The sequence below is a fragment of the Pinus tabuliformis genome, chromosome 2_2 (assembly GCF_031772625.1).
Source record: "Pinus tabuliformis cultivar Carrire ecotype Pingquan chromosome 2_2, CPIR1, whole genome shotgun sequence".
Taxonomy (NCBI): domain Eukaryota; kingdom Viridiplantae; phylum Streptophyta; class Pinopsida; order Pinales; family Pinaceae; genus Pinus; species Pinus tabuliformis.
Window position 1 is genome coordinate 406,053,012 of NC_142300.1, and position 15,467 is coordinate 406,068,478.

The window sequence follows — 15,467 nt, forward strand, 5'->3', positions numbered from 1 at the left end:
AGGTTAAGCCACACCAGGGAATAAGCTCAACATACCTACGCTGCTATTCTCAGCATACCTACGATACCAACTTGGGCTCTCCTCGGGTCATTTTGAGCTCTGCAAAATTAGAGAGACTAATAGAGGCGCCGCAGAATTGAAATAGCAAGAATTACCCCATCCTGTGACTTCATAATACCATTTATACACAAGTATACACTGAAATATCAACTAAATATCCAACTGCGCACACAGACCCCGGTTCCACAAATTGCTAGAAAAGGAGTTCATTCTTTTCCTGTGTTTGAGTACCCTTCAAAACATTCTGAGCCTCCATGGCACTCTTCCCTGACTTTACCAACATCCAAAAGCAGGTATTATATTGATTATTTATGTGGCTTGTGTAACTCACAATCTACTTAACGCCAAGCAAGGTAATCTCGAAGAATGGAAGTCGAAGGATAGCACACGACCCGTCCATCAAAAATAGATGACACACACTAGAGGGCTTCTTCTGCAGTTCATGTGGTGCAGCGACATTGAGATTTCAAACATCACACCGCGCAATTCTCCATTTTGGACACTTCACCCATATGACTGTCAAAATGTTCGTATTAGTGGGCTGACTATCTTGGCCCCACTTGATGCTCCAAATACGGATGGAATTGATCCAGATTCTTGTCAAAATGTTACTATTGAAAACTGCTACATAAGCGTTGGCGATGATTGCATAGCAATAAAGAGTGGTTGGGATCAATATGGAATAGCATATGCTCGGCCATCTGCAAACATTTTTATCCGGAATCTCGTGCTTCGAAGCAGAGTAAGTGCAGCAGTATCAATTGGGAGTGAAATGTCTGGAGGAGTCTCCAATGTCACGGTTGATAATGTTCATGTTTGGCAGTCAAGACGTGGCATGAGGATCAAAACTAGTCCTGGAAGAGGGGGTTATGTGCGAGAAATATTTTACAGCAATCTCACATTTGATACTGTTCGAGTGGGAATTGTAATTAAGACTGATTATCCAGAACACCCAGATGAGAAATATGACCCAAAAGCTCTTCCACAATTCTTTGTCAGGCAGCGTTCAACAATCCAACTGCGTATGGAGTCTCTCAGACCGGTGAGAGCGTTAGGTGAGAGAGTGTTAGGGCAGCACAGGCGTGGCAGATGCGTTAGTGGACAGAGCCCAGAGACGGAGCAGAACAGTGGACAGAACGACAGAAAATGATTTCATGCAGGAGAGGTTATGGAAGATGACAGCGTTGATGCGCCAGAGAGCGTTATGGTCGCCACAAATTTTTGACTAATTTCAGAATTGCATGCACGCTAACAGATGCATATTTGGTAAACAGCATAGTGGTAGGTCAAGAATCGCACGGACTGTCAGGCACCTCCTAATATAGCAGTACTGACGATTATATGAATGTACAGGACTGGCATGTAAGAAAGGCCACGGAAAACAAGTGGCTCATATTTGAGTAGGGCAGGAGATCGCCCGCTCTGATACCATGTTAAACACACATGGAAAGCAAAGAATAGGAAAGATAAATCAGTGAGTTCGTTTTTTTATTAACATCAGATATACATTTATAGTACAACATATGACTCTTGGGTTTCAGATCCCAAGGTCTCTTGGACTGCTTTTGTCCATTCGAATTCCACACTAACCCATTAGGATTAGGTGTCCAACAATAATGAATATGATTAATATAACTAAATAATTTAAATTTTTTTAATTAAATTTAACCCCAATCACCTATACATAATTTACTATCCATACCTTTAATTATTTCAAATTCATATTTAAGTACAAATAAATTAGATTATATCTAATGATTATAATTGATTATGGCTCATGATTATCTTTTATCAGGATAAACTTGTGTAGCCATAATAAAATCATGTTCGATGACGGTAAGATTGTTCGTCGCGTAAGATGAAAGCTTTACCAATGAGTGGTCCTCCTAGGCTGTCGCACACGGACCAAATGAATGACAATGACAAATAGTTTACAACTATTGAAGAAGCCACTTACTTGCATGTATAGTTGGCATTTCTGGTTACAGTCCCCACCTGCACAGTTTGACGATAATCTTGCGCTCACTCATTAGCAATAACAGTAAAACATAGAAAATATAGAAATCGTGTTAAACATGTGAAAGATATTGTCAACAAAGGGACCGTATATGGACCCTGTCAGGTTATGGATAATATGCTATATAAGGCCTGTTTAAAAGGAAGGAAATAAGCAAAGCTTTTAGTACCCGTTTCCTCCTGTCTGGTCTGTGTATTCATTAACTAGAGAAGCTCCCTATAAGGTTCCGCAGTTCTCCTTTGTTTATTGTGAGACTGTTTTCCTCCGACTCAGAAACATGGAGTCCACAACTGATGTTCAATTGAAGATCGATGAGAATGGTTGGGTTATTCAAATCAAGGGAAGTTTTGATGTACAAGAAGAAGAGGAAGAAGTGAAAGAACTATGTATGTCTGTCTTTAATGTGCCCAAAGAGTTATTAGCGGTGAAGCCTGAAGAATACACTCCTCAGTCCATTTCCATCGGCCCCTATCATCACTGGAGATCTGAGCTCTATGACATGGAGCGCTACAAACTTGCAGCTGCTCGCAGATTTCAAAAAAGAATCAGCGGACTCAAGTTTGAGTCAGCGGTTGTGGAGGAGTTTAAGAAGCACGAATGGCGAATCCGGAGCAGCTACCACAAGTTCCTCGACTACAAGGAAGAAACCTTGGCGTGGCTTATGGCTCTCGACGCAGTCTTCCTTCTCGAGTGTCTACAGTTTTATGTCAGACACGCCGACGAAAACTCGGACGCAGACGTCAAGCAACTTGGACGAGTCCTTGATCCGAGTGGCACCAGTGCTGCCCACAATTCCATTTTCAGAGATCTGATGATGCTTGAAAATCAATTGCCACTCTTTCTATTGCAAAAGCTTTTGGAATTGGAGTTGGGTTCTGAAACCAAAGCAGAGGAGAGACTCTGCACACTGCTGAGGCTTGTTTGCCAAGAATTTTCGCCTTTCACCTTCAAGCTGCCCGAGGATTCGAAGATCCATACAATAGAAAGAGGCCACATACTGGAGGTGCTGTACTACGCTATCATTCCTGTTTCCAACAATCCAAAACCAAATACTCTGAAAGCTCCGAAAGAGGAAGAAAAGGAAGAGAGTGTTCCCGAGGACAAGTCAACAGTTACAGGAGCCTTCAGTTTGTTGTGGAGTGTTGTCTCCTCCCTAAACATTGGTCCCATTCGATTTCTCACAAAGTTCACTCGGCGAGTGCTCACCGGGCGGCCTGCGCAACTCGTGATGAAGTTGCCCTTACGTCTTCTTTCTACTCTTGGGAACCTGCCTATTCTGAGTGCATTAAAGGGACCTTTTGCTCTTCTGGTCAATAAAGATGCCAACAAAAATGATGAGGAAGGAAAAGGGGGAGGGGAAGGGGATGAATCATCCGTGAAGATCATACCTCCCACAAGAGATGAACTGAGCATACCATGTGTGGCCGATTTATACTCTGCAGGACTCAAATTCGCTCCTACCGACGGCGATCTCACCTCAGTACGTTTTGATGCGAAGACTGCGACACTTTACCTGCCAAAAGTAAAGTTGGACAACAACACAGAGATAATCCTGAGAAATCTGGTGGCTTTCGAAGCTTCGGCTGCGCCAGGTGCGATGGTTTTCACACGATATACTGATTTCATGAACGGGATGATCGACAGCGAAGCGGATGTGAGATTGTTGAGACAAAGTGGAATTATCTGCAACCACCTCCAAAGCGACGGAGAGGTTGCGAGCTTGTGGAACAGCCTGGGTAAGTGCGTTCGTCTGACGAAGGTCGGATATCTGGACAATGTTATAGAGGATGTAAATAGATATTATAATAGAAAATGGAATGTTGCAGTGGTGGAGTTCGTCAACGAACATATATTCGGGTCGTGGCAATTCCTATCTCTGGTAGCTGCAGTTATATTTTTAGTGTCCACTTGCTTGCAGGCTTTTTGCTCTGTGTATGATTGCAAGAAGTGGGTAGCCCAGCTGCAAGACTAGAGATACGCACCCAGAATGTTACTGGTGGACCAATTGCGTTTACAATGTTGAAAACTGACACTTCTAATGCCCTGTGTAAGATTCTTGCTTGATTGTCCTCCATTTTGTGTGTTATGGTATGCTATGAGTATCACGGTTGATGCGAATTCTTATCCGAAATCTTCGGATTGCTAAAAGTGACCTTTAACTTTATTGTAGAATTAGATTAGAAGGACCACTTCACAAAGTGAATACTGAACTTTCTCGTTTGGATGGTATTTGTCCTCCCTTATGTGTCTTGTGGCTCTAAACATTACATTCACACGTATTCTTATTCTTGAATTTTAGAGTGAGAATCCTCGTGTAGATTTTAAAGCGAATTACAAAATTAACAATTACATAATTTATAGTAAAATTTTTAACAAGTCCCATCATTAAAGATAACGTAATAAAAAGTAGGAATTTTATTATCCATGTCCATTTCTATGTTCCTCTTCATCATTAAAGATAACCTAATAAAAAGTAGGAATTTTATTATCCATGTCCATTTCTATGTTCCTTCATCGATGGAAAGAGGGTGAGTGTGTGTGAAAATGTAAAAATCTCAGATTGTGTAACATTTGATAACCCTTCGTGGGAATGGACGCTACTTGCGGCAGTCAACATTCACAGAAGTTGTAAAAGTCCCAAGTAGTCTACTTTTATGACTTCTTTTTTTTCACTTTTATAGTATAACCTTAATTTTTAGGCCAATAGGCCTTTTTATTGAATTACTTCCATTGTCAACACTTTCATTTTTTTATTGACATCTGTGAAGCATCCCTCGATCAGCTCACTGTGCCGGATCTAAATACAATTCAACATGCACGTCTTTGTATTCCAAATAGCATCATATTGCAAAATATACAAATAACTAAAAACAGCTGCAGAAAATATGCTAGAAATAAAGCTCAAAGTACGATAAGCCTTCATATTGAATCACTTCCGTCATCAACACTTTCATTCTCCTATTGACATCTGTCAAGCATCCCTCGATCAGCTCACTGTCAGGCTGGATCCAAAATACAATTCAACCTGCACGACTTTGTATTCAAAATGGCATCATATTGCAAAATATAGAAATAACTAAAAATAGCTGCAAAAAATCTTATAGAAATAAAGCTCAAAGTAACATGGGAGTTTTTGTCTCGCCAGATCTAAAATACAATTCAACTTGCACATCTTTGTATTCAAAATGGCATAATATTGCAAAATATAGAAATAACTAAAAATAGTTGCAGAAAATTTGATAGAAATAAAGCTCAAAGTAACATGGGAGCCAAAAGCGCAAAAGAAAAATGGGCATGTGCAGACCCAAGCAGATTGTGCTTGCAAATCCAAATATATGGACGAAGATCTCTTCAGTGAAATGTGCTGAGGCGGTTTCTTGGTTTACAATAAACTAGATCCTCTCAATCCATGTTTCTTGGCTTTTTAAATTAATTCCTCTAAATTAGACCCTCTTCATCCATGCTGAGAGGTGGTTTCTTATTTTTTTCACTGCTTTTTCCCATTCTTTTATGTCCTTTCAATCGCATGCCCTTCTTTGTCGGTCTGCCATTAGTGAAATCTTCTACAGTCATATATTTCATCCCCATCTTCTTGCACTCTTGGCCTTAGAGTTAATCGTTTCTTTGGTCTACCAGTTGTTGTTGCTATTCTTCTTCCCTGGCTTTTGGCAAGCACTGGTTAGTATTAAATTATCATTTTTCTTGTTCTTCTTCCCTGGCTTTTGGCAAGCACTAATTAGTATTAAATTATCATTGTTCTGTTCATTCGTTGGAAATTTCAGACGGATTATATGCTTATAATGCTCACGGCACCATGATTTGAGTTTGACAGGTGGTCACTCTGTAAGCACTTGCTGTGTAAAGCATGATTTGAGTTTGACAGGCGGTCAGTTGTGCCCTCCCATGCGCCTTCAAAATCTCCAAGGTGGATAGCATTTTGGAGTGATTTTGCATAAGAGAGGTACAATTCTTCTCTCCACATCATTCCTGAGACATCTGGTAGCTTTTTTTTCCTTGAGCTTTACTGTGTTATAAAAAATCCCTATTTCTTTTCAAGTTGGGTTTTTTTGATGTTATAACTTATTTTTCAACTTGTTCCTAGCCTGAAACTCAATTTATTGTTTTTTTCTTTTAACCCAATGTGTTTTTTCATTTATCATCTTTATGACCTATCATCTATACAGTCATGTAAGTCAATCTGTTTTTATTGTTCGATAGTGTTAACACCCAGGTTGTTCCCTATGACTCCCAAGGGAATACGGCCGGGGTAACCACTAACCAATCTTTGGATCACAGCTTCTAGCCAAACTGTGATCAGAGAGGGCTCTCTCTTTATGATTTGTCTCTGTTATGATGGTGTTTTAGGCTAGCTATTATGCTCAGGTTCTGGTTTATGTTTTGGTTGAAGGATTTCTTTCAGGTCTTATGATATAGTGTTTAGATAGTGAAATACCATTGGGCAATGGAGTCTGGAGTTGTGAAATGATTTGATACGCTGGATTTGGTGGTGTTCAAACTGCAGGGCCTATTGTGTATTACAGACAAACAAAATTAGCTTAAATGGTGATGTATGTCAACCAACAGAAAGCAATTAAGAATTTTCTATTAAGTTGGTGAGGTGAAAGTGAACACACTGCACAGGAGCAAAGCTTGAATTCCTGCGACAAAGGCCACTGTGAAAGGTGTATTCGGAAAGTGCAGCAATTAAGAATTACACTTTATATAGATTACAGCTGAAGAAAACATTCATAAACAACACAGATTGAACTCAGGGTACTCAGTGAGTAAATCCTAAAAGTTATTCTTTTTCCTTGTTGTTTAGTATTGAAAATCAGATAACATATATGGATTTTGACAAAACAACTAATTGACAGAGAGAGATACAGAGACTTATTGTATGGTGAAATACGCAGGAATCCAGCAGTTATCAACAGACACCAGAACGCATCCAACACCTCAGAAATTCGAGAAATTCCATTGCTTTCTTTATTAACTTCTGAAAGGATTACAACATAAGAACTTCTTCAGGAGAAATCAACAACAACCCTTGCAAGCTCATGCAAAGGGGGCTTTATAGGAAGGCGTATACAAAATATCTCAGGCATTGAGTCATCTGAGAGAGAAAATATCTTCATAAATTTGTTCAAAAAGTAGAGAAGAAGTTATTGTAGCTTTGAATGTGGCATAAATGCTCTTTATGTCTGTCAGAGGGTAATTTGACCTTTGGAGGTCCTTGAGTCGGTTGCAACGCTTAGCTTAAATGCTGATAACTGCGCCTTTATTTCTTGCTGCGCTGTATTTTCTCGGCTCTGCCACCTGTAGTCTTCTATTTCTGCTTTGTTGGCGATCCATCTGCTGAGTTGGCCCAGCCTTAATCCGCTGTGCATGCTGATTTTGTTAAACTTTGCTTTGCATGAGAACTGATATTTTAAGAAACAAAATTGTTAAGTGACTCCCTGTTTACAAAATCTTCTGTATTGCGCTTGTCCACCAGTCTTGCGTAGGGAGTTGATGCCTGAGAATAGCATCCATTGTCTCCTCTGCTTCTGTGTATTTGAAGAAATTGGGAGCCACCCCAAACAGGTGATTGATCTCATTCATTATAAAAAACAGATTCTCAACTCTGTTGTAAAGAGACTGTCCTGTGGCTGGCCCTGTTTCCTCTGAGGTGCTGGGCTTATCACTGATCTGGCTAGTGGCAAATGTATTGACCCTTTTAGCATACTGGTCATGTGTGAACAATCTCCCTGCGCTGTTCAGTAAGCCAGGGAGTCCTCTGCTTTCTAATACTTGAAACTTTTCCAAAAACTTGTTCACCTCAGTCTGCATATCCTGGGTTCTTCTCTCCAATGTCTGCACTAAGTTTCTCAGTGTGAGAACCCTTTTGATCAGTTGGACGGTATCAGTCCGGTTTGTAATTCCCATGATGGCTAACTGAGAACTTGTTTTATGATTAAGTACATTGATCATTCTAGTGGCCACTTCAGGCATATTGCTCAATTGAGTCCTTGCTCTGTGAATCTCTCTCTGTGCCTTTGGGATGAGCTCCAGCTGCTCATGGATTGTCTCAATATATGGCCACTGCTCATTGATAGATCGACCAATGTTAGCCCATAGTACTATTTTCAGTTCTGCCACCACTTTATCTAACTTGAGCTCATTCTCTAGCTCTTTTATTTTGTTTTTGAGGGCTTTCACCTCCCTGTCCTTCTCTGCCACAGTTTGTTTGGATTTATCATATCTATCATTGATTTTAGCCAAAGATTCTTTGGCTGAATTGAGCTCCAACATTTGAGCTTCCAGGACTTGGATTTCGTTCTTCAGCTTTTGCATATCTAGGCTTTGGGCCTGCTCTGTAGTTGTTGGCGCTGCTGAAGTAGATGTTTCTGTTTGTTCGGTCTGCTGAGGAGGAGGGGTAGTGATAGGAGCAGTTTCCTCAAGATTAATGATCTGAGGAGGAGGTTGAGAGGTCTGACCCTCTTCTCTTTGTTTCAATGCTGCTTGCAATGTTGCCTTTGCAGCCTCTGATTCTCCTAGTTTGTCTTGTGCTTGTATAAGCTGTTTATAAATGGAGATCAACAAATCTGTGGTGTCCTTCTCCTGCCTTTGTTGGGCTACCTCATCTGTCTGAGGGTGCATGGTGGCAGGGAGTTTGATTTTCTTCCTCATGGCAGCCATGTCAGCATCCCTTAACTTCAAAATTTCCTGTATCCCTGAAATATCTTTGGGATCATGCCCAATTTCAATGATTATGTCTTCCAGCGACTTTATTCTGTTGTCCTTTGCCTGGGATGATGCCTTCTCCAATTCCAGTTGAGAGGCTGTGGCATTGAGGCTGCTCTTTAGCTTATAATTTTCCAATGTTTCATCTGCTAAGGAGGCATACACCATCTCACCAGTTTGTTTGTGCAGTTCAATTTTGTCCATTGGGTGTATGTCTTTGGCCATGACCTCCAGGTTGGTGCTGAGGTAATCTGAGGCAGATTGGGGATGCAAAGCTGTGGGCATTAAATGACTCATGATCATTTTTCCTTCACCTACATCAAAGGCAGACATAAGTCTTTGCTGATTGGTAGGATCCATGTTTAGTAGGTGATTGTACAGCTGTATTTTGATAGGATCACTCCTCCTCTTAATGTCTATAAATTGCTGTTTGATGCTTACTTGTCCCTCTTTTTGTTGGCTGGAGGAGCTGACCTCCCCTCCCATGGTCCTGTCCTGTTCCTGCTGGAAGGAACTTGCTGAAGCTTCTCTGCTGGGTGGGCCCATGCCCAATGCCTGTCTTATTGCTATATCCTCCTCTGAAAAATCATTTAATCTCTGCCTTTTCTCTCCCTGGTTTATAGATGATGTCAGGGGAGTTTCTCTATCCCTTTTCCTAAAAACAAATGTATCCTCCTTTTGCGGAGTTTGGAGGACCGAGGCATCAATGGTGACTTCTGGCCTAGGAGGCACTATGTTCTGAGCCTGTTGCTCAGTGGAAGTTTGAGTATCAATCACCCTCTCTTGCTGTAAGGGCTGCTGTCTGTCATGTTGCCCTTCTTCTTGATGTTGCTGCCCTTACTGTTCTGATTGTTCTTGCTGTTGTTGTTCTGCCTGCTGCTGCTCTTGTTTATCTGTCTGCTCTGTCTCCATTTCTTGTTGTGTCTGATCTGTCTCCATCTCCTTTTCTTTGCCTCTGCTTGATATATTCTCAGTGGCCTTGGTAGTTTGCTGCTTGGCAGTTGAGGAGGATTCAGCTGCTCCCGTTTGTGTACTTGGAAGTGTGAATACCTGTGGACAAAGCTCAAGGTCAGCCAACTTCTTTAGATTCCTTAGTGCCCTCTTGTTCAGCTCTTCTTGTGACAAGGGCTCTTCTAAGGTCCCTCTCTTCCATTTGTCTTGGTTTGCATATTTTTCAATGTGAGGGATGCTATGGTGATCATAGGCAGATAACTTGTATTTGAGCCTCCTCATGGATATGAAATTATTGGGGTCATAGGGTACCCATATGAAACTGGTTTGCAGGCCAAGGGCCTCAAGCATTGTCTCTGCTTCCTTCCATCCTTGCTCCCTCTCATTATAGATAAAATGGCCAAGTTGGCTTTTGACCTTCAACTGTGCCTTTTTGCCTTTTCCTGAAAAATGAAGCACATCAACTCTGCCAAATTGCCTAAAGTACTCTAGGGCAAATAGCCTCATAGGCACATACTTGGGTAATTTGAAAGGAGGTAGATCACACCCATATATCCTGATGACAGTGTGGTTTTGGTAGAAGTACCAATCCCCAATGCTATAAACTTTGGACAACTGAAGGATTCTCTGCATGTCATCAGTGAGTCTCGGAGGAGGTGAGCTCATCAGCATTGCCATAGTTGGATGGATGAACAAATCCATGAATTCACAGTAAGTGTATGGAGACTCAGGTGAAATGTGGAAGACAGATGACCAGTAGACCACTGATCTGGGATTGCCTCGGGCATCCATTCTTTTGATTGAAAAGTGAAATTTCTCATGTTGATGGTACAAGATCAAATGATAGATGTAGGAGGTGTATCTGAACATCCTATCTCTCCTCAAATTTATCAATTGCTCATGAATCTTGTCTGATATGTAGGTGGCATAGTCATAGCAGATTGGTGACTTGCCAGGAGAAAACATAAGCATCATTACCAGCACAGTTGCATCAATATGCTCAATTGAACTATATCCCAAGATGGGAGAGATCATATCTGCAAGGTCTCTGCCCAGCTCATTAAGGTATACATGAAGAATTGGAGGGCCCATTACAATGTTAGTGTTGATGTATAATTGATTAAATTTGACAATTTGAGCATCTGTGAGTTTATCCCCTTGTTTTATCAGATTTACCAGTGATAAAGGAACCAACTTCTTCTGAGGTTTGAAGCAAAGCATGTCTCTGATAGCTTGAGGGGTAACATAGAAAAGTACTGCACCAGATGGGTCAACAAAAGCTCGCTGAGAAACATCATATTGTTCAGCACAGAGGTGTATTAGTTCAGGGAACTGGTTGACTTGAGGGAGCTTAAAAATAGGGAGGAAAGAGTCCCATAAGCCCAGTATATCTGTCCCATTTTCATGCTTGGCTTTTAATTCATTCAACAGATGAAGGTGGAACTTGCTGCTCATAAGCTTCTCTTCTGCAATTTGGTAATCCATATCTGCCAAGGCTTGCCATTTCAAATTCTTTTGAGGGGCATTCAGGGGTTGAACATTTAGTACTACAGGAGGGACTGATGGGTCCATGGTTTTTCTAGGATTGTGGGTAGAGTTGCTATGCAGAGCAACACAATCAGGTTTTCTTCAACGAAAGATGTGAATTGTAGAGGACAGAGAGTGAATGGGAAGGCTGCAGCAGTTGCAATACTGCTTTTGAACAAAATAGAGCAGTAGCAGAACTGAGCAGAGTTTGCTTTGTGGTGAATTTGTTTCTTGCAGGTAGCTGTTTCACGATTGCGCGAACCAACGAGGAATTTCCACTAAATTTGCCCAATGTGGCCTCCTAAACGTGTAATGGTAGCACTGGTTTGGTATGAATGCTGGTTCGGTGGAGTTTTAATGGTGAAATTGGCGTTTTAAGGTCTGCTCACAGGCTATACCCGGAATTTACGGAAAAATGGACTTGCAGAGTGAAAATGGAGAATACCTGGTGAATTTCGTCGGCTTAATCTTGCTAATGCGCGAGTGATGGACGCTCTGGCGGTCTCGAACTTTTTTCAGCAGGCTGGTGCAAGTTTTATACGTAAATTGCATGCAGAACAAACAGTGCAGCTTTTGCCAAAAATAGCAAAAAACGCGAAATTTTCGGTCTAAATATGGATTTTGGCGATTTTGGCGCGTTTTATGCTGACGTCAGCATGACGTCATAGGTGGAGTCAGGGTCGGATGACGTCAGCATGACGTCATCAGGCCAGGTGGCGGGCTCTGATTGGTCCATGGGGATGGTGAGGTGGCAGGATAGGTCAGCCAATGGTTGAGCGGGAGGTTGACGTGACGACATAAGTGGCAGTGACGTGGGGTGACGGGGAAATGACGTGGTGATGACGTAATGCAAATGGAATGGGGGAAACCGGAAACCGGAGGCGGTTTCATATCGCACCGCTTACGGTACGGTGGCGGTAAGTGTCAGTTGTACCTCCGATGAGCCGTGGAGGGGACGCGTGGCTACCGCATGATGTAGCCAATAATACGGCCGTCGGAAGATAACGCCCGGACAGAGGATCTGCTCCGATGCAGTGATGGCCGTCAGATCTGGGGGGCATGATCGGACGGCTATCGGAGAGTTGATGTGATAGGGGGATAGGGCGGGTAACCAACGGTCGTCGGAGAGGGTCCGATACCTTGAGAGCCGTTGGATCTTCAATTCTCTTAATCGGACGGTCGTCGGGAGGACGAAGGAATCGACAGGTAAGGGGAGGGGCGGGGATTATTTTAATGATTATTCTGGGGATCTGTGCATGGGCGGAAAACTTTGGTATAGTGGGTTTTCGCGATTTTTTTGTGGAAATGCGCCCGCCCTTTGGACTTTAGGTAAAAGGGAAGAGATGGGTTTTCCAAGTTTTTAGCCATTTGAAGCGGGTAAGGGTATAAACAAAGATTTTTAGGAGGTTTTATGTGTAAATGGGGGTTAAAAGTGAGAAAATGGATTTGTAAAGGGGAAAGGGGGTTTGGCTTAGGCTTATCACAATGACCAGGTGTCATTTGATCCCTTTAGAGAAGATATGGCTATAATGCCAAGGGGAGGGATATTTATACCAAATTTGGGGTTTATACACCATGGTGTTAATACTAGTAGGGGAAAGGCAATATAGGGGATTTACATAGTAGAGTCAGAGTTAATATGGATGGGGGGAGTGAATGGAGGGAGAAAATACTAAGTTTACTTGAAACTCACTTAGTTTAGGGAGTAGATCAAAATGAAAAGATTTTAGACAAGAAATGTGGCTTCTAAAAAGATTAAGAACCACCATGAAACCATAATTTTTCCATGAATCTCAGCTGATGAGGGAATGTTAGTAAATGAGATGAAAAAGGGAAAAGGAAAGTTAGTCATGCTTTCTGTTGCAACTTGATGAAGAAGAACACCTTGTCAACTGATTGACTTTGCTCTGGTAAACCTAGTTAACACATTTGCAATGGTAAAGCTACCCTTTCTGCAACCCCCACTACTTACCCAGCTACTTGCCTAGCATTTTTTATTTCTTCTTGGAGGGTGCACTTGGACTTGCAGACCCTTACTTGCCTTTTCTTTTCTTTGGCTTTTCTTTTGCTTTTGCTATCTACTTCTACCCTTATCTCTTCCAAGGTCCCAGATTAAGCTGTTGGGAGCCTTTTCTTCTCTACCTAAACTACTTGTCTCCCAAGATTAAACAGTTTGGACAGACTTTCTTCTCTAATCTACAACTGCAAATTTAAACCATGGAATGATCCAGATTAGACTGTTGGACCATCCATCAAAATTGGGATGCATTAATCTATTTACACACCTTGTACTTCCTTGGGAATATGTGATCTTTGCATGATCAAAGCAGAACATATTTGGACCTTCCATAGCCAATCATGAAATATGAAACCTATTGGTATAGGTAGCTAACAGTGGCTCCACGTGGGGATGGTTTTTCATTTGAAAGACCAAGAACAACAGGTCAGATTGTCTTGGTCCATGGCTGCCCATATCGTTCTTGAAGTTTGCTGCTTTGAAGTGCCAAATTTTGTGCTTCTCTTCTTGGTAGACCTCTGATTGTATTTACCTTTTGCTGGTCAGTCAATAACTTGGAAAACTGCATTTTTACAATCTAAACAGAAAATAATATGTACATCTGCATATATACACAGGAACCTCAGGTTGCACTCATGGGAAATAGTCAAAATAGTGCTTCAGCATCCTGCCATTGACAGGACCTTCATCCAAGTCAGCTTCAGTTAGACTTTTAAGGAAATAAGTATTATTACCTTGTACTGCTTGGACAGCAAATGGTCCTCTCCATAAGGAAACAAATTTTCCATGTTTTCCTTTCTCTTCTCTTCTTGCATCCCACTTGAGGACTTTATCACCAACATTAAAATCTTCTGCTTTGGTTCTTCTGTCAAAGGCTTTCTTTAATTTTTCTTGTAATACTTGCACTCTGCTGAAAACTTGGTCCCTAGTTTGCTGCAAACAAATTATCTGATTGATCCTTCTTTGCATATCATTTGGTTCTGCTTGGCTTTCTTGAAGAAGCTTCATAACAGGCACTCCTAAGGATGAGGGGAATTTGGCTTCTAGTCCATAAACCAACTCATACGGGCTGATCCCAATTGATCTCTTGGTTGTTAGTCTATCTGCCCATAAGGCATTGACTAGTTTCTTGTGCCAGTTCTTTTTGTTCTCTTCAAGTACCTTCTTTATAATGTTTACAAGGCTTTTGTTTGATGATTCAGCAAGGCCATTTCCTTGGGGATAGTATGCAGTAGAATGGCCCAAAGTAATATGAAATTTATGGCAAAAGTTCACCATTTTCTTGGATCTGAAAGCAGCAGCATTGTCTGTAATAATTTTATCAGGGCAGCCAAATCTAGCTAGTATGTTGTTCTCCAAGAACTGAATGATAGTGGAATCATTTTCTTGTCTACATGGAACAGCTTCAATCCACTTGGTGAAGTAGTCTGTGGCTGTCAAGATCCATCTATGTTGGCCTGAAGATGAGGGATGAATTTCCCCAATGAAGTCCAGTCCCCATTGTTGAAAAGGTCTCTCTGTTGCAATAGGCCTTAAGGGAAGTGGCAGCAGTTGTCTCCTTCCTTCAAACACTTGGCATTTATGACATGATGTGATAAATTTCTTGACATCAGAGAACATGGTGGGCCAGTAGTATCTAGCCCTTAGTATTTTATCCACAGTGGACTTCCAGTACAAGTGTCCACCATAGTCTCCTGCATGAAACTCTTGCATGATATTGTTAGTTTCATTTTCAATTAAACAGTGCAGCAATATCCCTTCATGGTTTTTCCAAAGTAAATTGCCATCCATCACGCAAAATCTTGATGTTTTCATTTTTAGGAACCTACACTTAGTTTTGGACAGTCCTGGGGGAGCACACAGGTTTTGTAACACATAACAGATATCAGAGTACCAGGGGGATTGTTCAAAGGCTACATTGATCTTTGGAGTCGCCAGCTCTGTTTCGCTGTCCAGCTGATTGATGTCTAAGGCTTGAAAATTTGTTTCTGTCATTAATTTGGCCAAGCCTTGCCCTTTTATTAGTTTTGTAGGTTTTATCTCAATGTCAAATTCCAAAATGCTGGCAATCCATTTTCCTCTTCTGCCTTCTAAATTTTCTTGGGTGAGAATATCTTTGACAATAGGACTTGGCACATATGCTTTGACATGGGAATAAAGAATATAAATCCT

The 15,467-nt window shown here is 41.4% G+C and overlaps 2 pseudogenes; both read left to right on the forward strand.

Annotated features, from left to right (window-relative positions):
- The first annotated feature begins 465 nt into the window (after positions 1-465).
- Positions 466-1,210, forward strand: LOC149192999 (putative polygalacturonase pseudogene; annotated as a pseudogene).
- Positions 1,211-2,300: 1,090 nt separating this feature from the next.
- LOC149193000 (putative UPF0481 protein At3g02645 pseudogene) lies at positions 2,301-4,201 on the forward strand (annotated as a pseudogene).
- The last annotated feature ends 11,266 nt before the right edge of the window (positions 4,202-15,467 follow it).